The sequence below is a fragment of the Rhagoletis pomonella genome, unplaced genomic scaffold, assembly GCF_013731165.1.
Source record: "Rhagoletis pomonella isolate Grant_MI unplaced genomic scaffold, Rhpom_1.0 Rhpom_scaffold_00400, whole genome shotgun sequence".
Lineage (NCBI taxonomy): Eukaryota > Metazoa > Arthropoda > Insecta > Diptera > Tephritidae > Rhagoletis > Rhagoletis pomonella.
This window is the reverse complement of record NW_023458954.1, coordinates 55,129-66,465: the sequence shown is the minus strand read 5'-3', so window position 1 is coordinate 66,465 and position 11,337 is coordinate 55,129.

Below are 11,337 nucleotides of genomic sequence, written 5' to 3'. Positions count from 1 at the left end.
TTATTTTTTATTTTTTGGTTAAAATACAGATAAAATTTTATTTATTTCATAATTGTTCGGTTTTACATGGAATAATTAGTGTTAAAGTGAAGAGATAATAGTTTTTTTTTGCTCAATAATGCCTCACTGAATTTTTTATGCGGTTTTTTAGAATTTTTTACAAGGAGTATGAAAGTAAAGAACTTTTTTATGCGGCTTTCTGAGGAACGCGTGTACCGCATAAAACAAGACCTAAGTGTATATATGTATGTACATACAGATCGTTCATTTACTAAAATACTGTCATAGCTCAAAAGCGTAATTTTTGAGTGAATTTGGCAGAATTACTTGTTTTATCATACTTCACACTGTGTACAAATTTCGTGCTGAAATCTTATGTAGTTTCCGTACAAATTGACAATATTCATATCTTTTTCTTTCAACATTTTAGGAGAAAATTAAAAACGTAAAACCCGTATCCTGAAAAATCCCGTTTTTTGAGTTGTGTCAGTCTTAAAGTAAATGAGCGATATATATGTACATATGTACATACTGTGTACATATGTATGTACGTACGTAGTATGCTCATTTATATAGTCATAATCAATTTTTTTAGCACGCACCATAAGCCTATTATGTAGCTCCTTAATGCATGTTTTCCGAGCATTTAGAATAATTTTGAAGATAATGAAAATCTTAGAGTTCAACTTTAAATTAGCGTAAATTATTATTTGCATAGCAATGTATATTGCATTTAATAGTTAGCGACTGAAGAAAAATACAGACAATTAAAGTATGTATTGAGTAACTCACATGTGATTGCGGCTTCATTTTGGTGATACTCACATGTCGTTACGATTTCTTATCAGTTCCGATTTATTTATGTTAACGATTTGCTTTGTAAATGTGTGCTCTCTATACATACATACATATGTACATTAGACTGCATCACTCCCCATACAAAAAATAATCGGTATTATTTTTCCATTGGAATTATAAAATCTATTATATTTTAAGACATCCACCAAAATATTTCGGAAAAATATTAAGATTTAAGCGAGCTGGACCGATTTGAAAATACCTCCAAAAATGGAATTTTTTATGAATAAAAATAGTTTCTTAAAGATTTTATTTGAAAAAATCCCCTCAAATGACGAAACGGTTTAAGCTTAAAATATTTGCATAAAAAATTTAAAAAAAAATGTTTGAACGGAATCGTAATGAGATTTTTAATGCTGTTTTTTAACTTTTTTCAAAGATTGGTATAGGAAAAACTTGAATAACTGAACCTAAACTCTTCCGATTTAGACTTACGAGGAGTCATTGGAAAGGTATTTTCTCACCCTTTTTATTTCTTTGCTAATAAACTCATTCAAAGGATGGAAGAGAAAGGTAGGATGAACGAACGTCATTCAAAGTTGAATTAAGATGCTTTGGTGTTTGAAAAAAAAAAAATGTGGGACACAAATGACTTTTTTTACAGAAATAAAAACAGTGTGAAAATACCTTTCTACTGAGATCCGATAAGTCTAAATCAGACCATTTTTGGCCCAGTTATTCAAGTTTTTCGTAAACCTATCTTTGAAAAAAGTATAAAAAAAACAGCATCAAAAATCTCATTCTAACGATTCCGTTGAAAATATTTTCGATTATTTTTATGCAGATTTTTTAAGCTTAATCTAGTTTGTCTTCTGAGGGGACTTTTTTCAAAAAGTTCTGTAAGAAAAAATTTTTATTCATAAAAAACTTCATTTTTGGAGGTATTTTCAAATCGGTCCAGCTCGCATAAATCTTAATATTTTTCCGAAATATTTTGGTGGACGTATTAAAATATAATAAATTTTGTAATCCCGGCGGAAAAACCGCAACTTTTTTTGGTGATGCAGTCTAATGTGCATGAATACATACATATGTACATATGTATGTAACTTTTTCGACTTTTTCTCTCATTGCTAGCAAGATTGTCCATATGGTTGCTTGCTCATGTAAAAGCAGCCTTATCTCGGATTAAAAACAGGATTTCGGCTATTTTGAATGAAAATTTTCCTTTGCAGTTGTAGCTGTAAATTCTCCCAATTATTTACCCTTATCTATTATTTAAAAAGTTATTTACTCCTCCTGTGAAATTTTAAATTTAGCGAATAAGCCTTTTAGCTGGGATGATGACGATGTGTACGTACATATATATTTACATACATACATATGGGTGTTTCCATGATGTCGGACGTGACATTCGTACGACTTTGGAGTAAAATAAATCATACGAAAACGGAAGTCACTTCTGAAAAAATGTGCCGTTGTGTGTAGGGTTGCCATACTGTTGGAAAAAATATAGTATGCAATAATACTGAGGCGAATACTGCGGCAACGCAAAGCGAACAAAAAGAAAATGGCAGAATGTTCGAGGAATGACGTAGAATATTCGAAAGCGGAGGAACACTGCGAACAGCGAGAGAATGAGAGAATGAGAATGAGAGAAAGTTTACTTGTATTTTGTTTTTGCTTTTGATGGGTGTGCTGTCAAATCAGTAAAAGAAAAAACAAAATACATGTAAGGCGAAGAAATCAGTTGATCTTACAACACCACCTTGTATAAATTCGTCTTGCAATTACCCTTCGAATTACGTAATTCGCCATACAAAATTGTTTCGCCAACAGAATAGCAAACCTAATGTTAAACTCGTTTGAAGCCATTTACTTGCATTCTCGGTTGACATTTTCATTGAAACACCCATATGTATGTATGGCATTTGCAAATCTAGCTTTCCAATCACTTAATTGACCCGAAGCGGTCAAATTGCGACTATGTATGTAATTGAAGAGGTTGACTGCACTCAATTGCAACTTCCTATTGGCAGAAAATTAAATTCAAATGAATGAAGGCAATTACACATTCTGATTTTTTTATCCATCGAAATAAAGAAAATTATCACTACAAAAAAAAATATATGTATAAAAGCAAGCATCGAATTGAGAATAAAATAGCTAATTTGTCAGAAAAATCAAGTTTATTTATAAAGTATAACTTTACACAAATTTGAGATAATTCTTAGACAAATGAGTATGAACGATGTTATTTTTTTCCGATTTATTTCACTTAAAAATTATAAACAGGCACTAAAAAGTATATCTAGGTATACTTTTATGTACATACAGTGGTGACCACATAATTAGGGGCACTACTTCTTAACAAGAGACTATTTGTAAAGTATATTTCACTAAAAATGTTGAAATATAGTTATTAAAAAAATTTATAACAATTTATCCTCGCGTACCTGCGTAAGCAAGAAAAAAGAAATTTTAAACACTAATGGCCTTATTCATTATTAACTAGGACTTAATCCGGATCAACTGCAGTTAATTCCCGAGTTGATCCGGATCAACGCTGCCGTCTGTTTATGCTTTTAGATAAGCACCAAAATCTTAGTAAATATGCTTGCAAATATGCTCGAAAAACCACAAAAAATACACGTAAGTACAGTTTAATGTTGTTTTGTTTGGACGGAATTCCAAATTTTATATTTCCAGTGGTGTATCGATTTAGTTGTCCCTTTTTTACTGCAATCAAAATCTCCTGGACACTACTATTCACACACACAAAATAATAGCAATTTTTCTTGTTGACTGTTTTCTTACGAGGACCGTACTTAGCTTTATTCATTAAAATAAGCAAAATAAGCATGGTCGTTAAAATTAAGCTTGGAAACCCTGAATAAGCAAAAGCTCAAAATTTTAGGCCCTGTTCATTATTTTAAGTAAGCGGGATTGGCTTAAAGCTTTCTATTTTTATTAATGTACGTAGAATTTTCTAATATTTTTATACCCGAGCGCACTTGTGCACAAGGGTATATTAATTTTGTTCACATAACGGTTGTTTGTAACAGCCAAAACGAATCGAGATAGATATAGACAAATGTATACATAAATGATCAGGATGAAAAAAGAAATCGATTAAGCCATGTCTGTCTGTCCGTCCGTCTGTCCGTCTGTCCGTCTGTCCGTCTGTCCGTCTGTCCGTCTGTCCGTGTACACGATAACTCGAGTAAAAATTGAGATATCTCAACGAAATTTGGTATGTAGGTTTCCCTTAATCCAAGGTAGGTTGCTATTGAAAATGGGCGAAATCGGACTGTAACCACGCCCACTTCCCATATAACGGTAATTTCCAGAAATACGAAAACTGCGATATTTTAGTAACTACTGAAGATAAAAAACTCAAAATTGGTATTTACAATAATTTTTTGACAAAAAATAAGAATATTATACATTTTTGGAAAATGGGCGTAGCCACGCCCACTTATGGTTACATGTGTGTATCTTGGTAACCGCTGTACCAATTTCTACCAAACTTGGCACAGTTATCGGCCTTGGTACAGCATACAAAATCGCCGAAAATTTTTAAAATCGGACGATAACCACGCCCACATCCCATATAACGGTAATTTAGAGAAATACAAAATCTTCGATAAATCAGTAAATATTGAAGCTAATTTGTTCAAAATTGATGCTTGCAACAATTCTTTACCAAGAAATACGTTTGTGATAAATTTTTGGAAAATGGGCGTGGCACCGCCCACTTATGATCACATATATGTATCTCAGTAACCGTTCTACCAATTTGTACCAAACTCGGTGTGGTTATTCTGCTTGCCACATATAAGCAAACCGTTGAAAATTATTGAAATCGGACTAAAATAACGGCCGCTTCTCATATAATGGTAAATTTCAGAACTGCTTGAAACTTCAAAATCGAAATTTAAGGACTCTAATTTACTCAAAATTGATACGCCCCGGCTTACCATGTAGCCGTAGCTTTCGGTAAGGCGAAAAACATATATTTAATACGTGCGCCGGGTATTTAAAGTTCGGCTCTGCCCGAACTTAGACTTTCTTACTTGTTAATATTAAATATTTACTTTAGTTTATTTCCGTATAATTGCAATGAACAATTAATGTAATTGCAATGTGCAGTTATTTTAACTGCAATTACGTTTTTAGTCAGTTAACAAGTGGCGCTACGAACTATATTTTTGTAAAAGAAATAAATTTAAAATAAATAAAGAAAAATTAAATGGTGAAAACTTCTAAGAAGTAGTGTCCTATATTATTTGGCCAATGATGTACATACAGCAGTGTTCACAAAAACAGCAGCGGGCAATTGTAATTATTTTTTACAAAAAATATAGTTACTTTGGCGAAAATAAAAAAATAAGACATTTTTAGAAAACTTGCGGGTAGCATTTTATAGGCCTTTAAATTTTAGTACAATACAGTGCAAGTTTTAAGTGGATCAAAATTCTCGTTGATTTTAGGGATTTTTTTTTGTTGAAGGTGTTGCTCAAATTTTGTTTCGTTTTACATACATATATGGAAGAAAATGACTAGTACCGTCAGCAAAAAACCTATTAAAAATTCCGCAAAGTCGTAACCACTTGCACTTTATTACACTAAACTTTAACAGGATATACCTATTACAACAATTTTGTTGAAATTTAATAATATTTATAGAAATTTTTAAATTTGGTTTTGTTTGGTTTTTGGTATAATCAACTACATTTTTTTATACAAAAAATATAAATATAAACAAGTAATTTTTAGCAAAAAAAAACCGACTTCAACTCTCGTATATAAAAAAAAAATATATATATATATCTCATGATCATGATCTTAACCAGATTAGTATGGGACCACCTCTGAGACACCACCTTTCCGATGCAAAAAGAATTATCGAAATCGGTTGACGTGGTCCAAAGTTACATACAAACATACATAAAAAAAAATAATAATAAAAAAAAAAAAAAGATTCCGACGAACTGATAACCTCCTCCTTTTTTGGAAGTCGGTTAAAAAGGTATACTAATTCTGTGCATTTAACGATTTATGTAGCGAAAAAGGTACTCGTTTCGTATAAATGCAGTATTTTGGAAAAAGCCGCAGTATCCATTTTTGGAATCACAAAAAAGTATAGATACGAGCGTTATGTATACATATAAAGTAAAATAAAATAGTTTTTCGAAACCTACCACATTTCCTTGCTTTTGAAATTCATAAAATATTAATTAAATTATGATTTTATTATAAGAATCGCTGAATTATTCTCCACTCGCATTTGATTCCTTATTGCGGTTTCTCTCTCACATTGGCATAGAATTACGAACGTTCAGCGTTCACTTCCTAATTTATCAAAAAAAAATACATACATACTACTATTTATGTGCATGCAAAAATGTTTTTGATATTAAATTCCATTTGTTTGTCATATGTGTTGCTACAAAAACAATTATTTCGCTGCTTAAATAAAACGTAAACAACATTTAATGCGCAGTCTATTTATTACACACACACAACTATAAGCAACAACAAATTTGAAGCCTATAAGCAAACTAATCAAAACAACAAATATGGATAATAATATCAGCGAGTCGTGCAATTCTTTTGAAATTCCTTATTTAAGTACATGTTACATGCTATGTATAGTATGTGTACTAAGGCAAATTAAATTGAAATCGACTTCAAAGCTAATCGCAATTTGTATTTGTAGACACTTGTCTACTTTTAGCTACATAATTATTTGCATACATGCACCTTTGTAAGTAAACAAAAATAAATCAACGATACACTGAAAAGAACAACAACAACAACAACAAACACTGTTCGCCTGCACCTCAGTTTGCATTGCAGGCAGCTGCAACTGCTTGCAAAAAAAGACGGAAATCAAGTCATAGCAAAAATAGCAAAAACAAATAAGCGATCCCCGTCTACCGCTTTGAACACTTGTGTCATCGCCAACGTTATTGCCTGCAACACTTTTACCACCGCCACCCACCTTTTTTTGAGAAATAAACAAAACAAAATTATGTCAACAATCCGCTCTTCTCTCAATGGCAATGCCAAGTGCTGCTAGTATTGCGGCTGTAGCTGTTGTTGTTATTATTATTTCTATTCTCGCTGCTGCTTCTGCTGTACCACCCCCTTCATTTCTAGACCCTGACATTCAACACACACAAAGCAATCGTAAATTCTGTGTGGTAGACTGGTTGAGGGAGGACCCTGTACTGATATGCCGAGCCCTCCACTAATAAGCGTGTTCTGTAGTGGTACTGATTGAACAACATCTGACGACATAGAGCGTTAGTGACGTACATAATACATATGTATCTACATATCTGGGAAGTCGCCAAGCATATGTATAACACTAGTCTTAATTCTACGCAATAAAATCGTTGGTTTTTGTTTACTTATTAACAATTCCGAAAATATTTTTGAATTTAAAGCCTTTCATGATTTGCGCAACGAATAGGAAAATAAAATAGCTGGGTGAGAGTAATATATGTACTTACATATATATTTTGTCTTGTGATAAAAAGGTATAATGTATATTGTTGAACAGCCTTACGTATTTCCTGAAATCAAAAAGTACTGTATGGAAACTGAAACGATTGCTTATCTAGCGTCGCTACAATACTTCATACACTGTGAAAATTTGGTCAATGTAGACTTACCAGGTTAGAAGTAAGGCTTAATCAGTTGGCTCATCTCTTTTCTTGTATGTTGGGCTTTGAGGTTTTAATCTTCGGGCATGTATTCATCAGACCAAATTGTCGCTTATCCTCTCGGTATTGCTTGAGACCCTTCGTACACAAGGTTACGCAAATCTTCTATACCTACCGTCGCAAGTATCTCATAGCGCACACGCCTTTGAATCGCAAGACTCGAATTTCTATTCGGCCACCCTGGCGCATCCTGGCGCATACGAACCTTACCAACAACGAGCTACCCTGCAGGGAAAGCTACTAGTTGTGAACTAGAATTCTACCAGTTGGCGTTTCAGCCCAACTAGTTCACGTTCTATCCTTTTTCAATGTTAGCGACTGGTATTTTTAACATTGTGATGTCCTACGAGATGTCAATTTTCAGGCTATGCATCACCATCTACTAGTATAAATACTAGTAGCTTCATACCAGTTGATGAGATAGTCTGCCAATTCAAGCCCCGTGAAAAGCATAAGTGTGCCTTTTTGCTCGCGACGCTCCAGCAGTCACAATGGCCGACAGAGCAAAGCACTCGCGTGGTAAGCCTGAGGTCCCAGGTTCAAATCCTGGCGCAGGGAAAATTTTTTTATTTTCTATTTTTTATTTTATTTTTATTTTTTATAAATTTGTTTTTTTGATTACGCTGTTTATTGTAATTCCTAAATTTAATAAAAAAAAACATATTTTTGTTTAATTTCTTTGTTTTTATAGCACAAGCATTTCTTCCTAAATGTTTTTTGCAATGCAATTAGATTTTCAAATTTGTTATCTATTATAAATTGAATAAATTATTTTTACTTACATTTATTTAACTTTAAAAATCTTAACCACCTCCAAGCGGCCTCGAACCTGCGATTTCAGAACCAGAACCAGTACCCTGCAAAAATCGCGACTACTCCATGCATGCGTGTATAGAGTACTCCCTAAGGACCAAGGAGTACTCCAAAATTAACCACAATTCATATAAAAAATATGGTCCAATTAACATTGCGATGTCCTAGGGCAGGACCATATACTCCATCCCTGCATTACATCAGAGTAGCACAAAACTACTCCAACATATTAACAATGGCATTGTTGTTATATTTTTTCGTTTGTACACGCTTTTGTTCTTCACTTCTCAAATGCTTTTTCGAAATTAATAAAAACCAAGACAAAAATTTAAAATTACATGTTGCCTCTGACGGCATTCGAACCCGAACATGCTGGGAGCTAAGAACTAACAGCGAGCATCTCTACACGTTCAGCTACAGCCAGACATGCAAATGTACTTTCAAATGCTCAACTTCAATCACGTTTCGTTAAAACACGAGCAGTGATCGGGTAACAATAAGCTGGTGCAGAGACACGAGTTGGTCCGCTACAGCATGACAGAGAAGCACTTTTGTAAGTACTCCAATATACCACAAATAGACTACATGGTCCCACGATTTTTGCAGGGTAGTCTTCACGTGACGCCACAGCCGACATACGTAAGAAAAGCAATTAATTGCGTTTTATTTTTGGCTATGGCAATTCAAAGGCAGATGTCGCTGATCGCCTAAGATCTCCGAAATTGTCGAACTGGTAGGCACATACTAGTTAATGAACTAGTATTTTTTCTAACTGGTTTGGCTTTTCACTGCAGGGTAGTCTGTCGGGTCGGTGTGGGCTGCTTGTATGGATCAGTCGACACCCAAGTGGTTGAATGGATGTTGCAATGCTGGGTTCTTATACTACTAACGACCATCAGCCTCTCCATTGCAGGAGGCGTATTTGCAAAATTAAAAGGAAAAATAAAAACACATTTCCGCCTTTTTTTTGAGAATTCCATTGAGTTCCAACTACTCAATTTTGGCTACTTTCTTTCGTTTATTTAATATTTCTTACTTTTTTATGGAAGTACTATCTAACAAAACTGTTTAATAATTTTGGCATACTTATAGTGTTATAGCCCATTCCGTTTCTGTATAATAACGTGCAAAACTCGTTGTTTTTTGATAATTTTTTTTTGTTGACGGTGTTACGCAGTTTCTTCCATACAATGTAAATATTTATGTTTGAAATTTTTTTATACATATTGAAAAAATGCTTTTAGACTAAACCCACACCGAAGACGACAAAACGTTTTTTTTTTGTCGACCGCAAAGAAAACATTTTTTTCTATCCCATTTGTGTCGTGTTACGATTCACTTAGTATTTATGGGTTGAATAATAAGAACTTATGTACATGTGCTCTATACGATACCTAAAAATGTTTTGTCGTCTTCGGTGTGGGTTCAGCCTTAGTCTCACAACACATAAGCTCGGAACACTTTGACGACAGCAAGCGAAAAGCAGCATCTGTCAAATTTTAAATACACACGTTCTTACGGACACAATTATTTTGACGACAGCACGACATCTTGGCTGCAGGACTGCAATTGTCGACGTCGCCAAATTAAATCTATTTTTAATTTTGCCGGCGACAATGAGTAGATGTAGTGCTGCAAAATTAAATTGTCGCAAAATTAATCACATATTCTTGATTGTTCATGTTTTTCTTATTTACTTAAATAAAAATACACAATTTGTGAAATAAATATATTAAAATGTCAAACTTTAAAATCAGCTGTTTGCTATGTCGCTGAGGTCTTCAAAATGTTTAAGAAGCTGGCTTCAAGGCGACATTTGTCGACAAAATGATGTCGCTGTCGTTACGTCGTGAAGTTGCAGTCGTCAAAGTGTTCCGAGCTATAAAGTTGGAACTGTGCATCTATATTTTCATACGTTTATCGCGTTTTAGGCTTTCAGTGATTATAAAACACAGTTGGTGAAACCCTGTGGTTATCGCAGCAATTTTTTTTTGTGCAGTGAACGTTGTACTTGCGTACATATGTATGTACATACACACAATGATTCAAAAGTCTTGAATTGCTAATTTTTGAAAGGCTACTTGGCCTACCACCAATCGACATCGCGGTGGAGAGCACTGCAGCGAAATCCGCCACGAGATTGATGGCCTTAGGTGAATTCTCCGCAAGAACCTTCGGGCACAGCTCGATATGCAGGGGGATGGAGGACAAAATAGACCACATACCCCCACGCTTCATCTGGGGAAGAAGGTTTAAAGCTACGGTTAAGGAGGGCGGATGGCGCATGAGCACGCGACCCGCCGGCGTAACGTATAACATCTACACGGATGGATCAAAAATGGCTGATGGAGTGGGCGCCGGAGTCTATTGCGCCGAGCTAGACCTCAGGCAACCCTTCAAGCTTCCAGAGTACTGCAGTATTTTCCAGGCGGAAGTCTTCGCTGTAGGGAAAGCTGCTGAGATAGCTAGCAACGCAGGAAATTATATAAAAAATATCAATATATATGTCGATAGCCAGGCGGCGATTAAGGCCATAATCTCACATCGTATTGCGTCAGAAAATGTCCTTAGAAGCAGGGAAGCAGTAGACAGGGCGGCCGAGAGTAAACGGCTGCATATATACTGGGTTCCAGGCCACAAGGGCATTTTAGGCAACGAAATAGCTGATGAGATTGCCAAAAGTGCCATCCGTCTTGCTAGCGAACCAGTACGGGAAATACAAAAGTCGCTAAAAACGATCTACAATGAAATTTCCGAAAGAGCTGGGTGCCGGATCAGGGGGAGATGGAACGCATTAGCGACATGCAAAACCACCAAGATCATGTGCAATAGCAGCAAAGGAAACACCCATTTCTTGCTTACACGGTCACGTAGGGATTGCAGGACAGTTGTCGGCCTAATGACGGGCCACAACCTACTGGCATCCCACGCAAGCAGAATGGGCATTAGTAACAGTGACGCATGCAGGAAGTGCAGGGAGGAAGGCATGAGT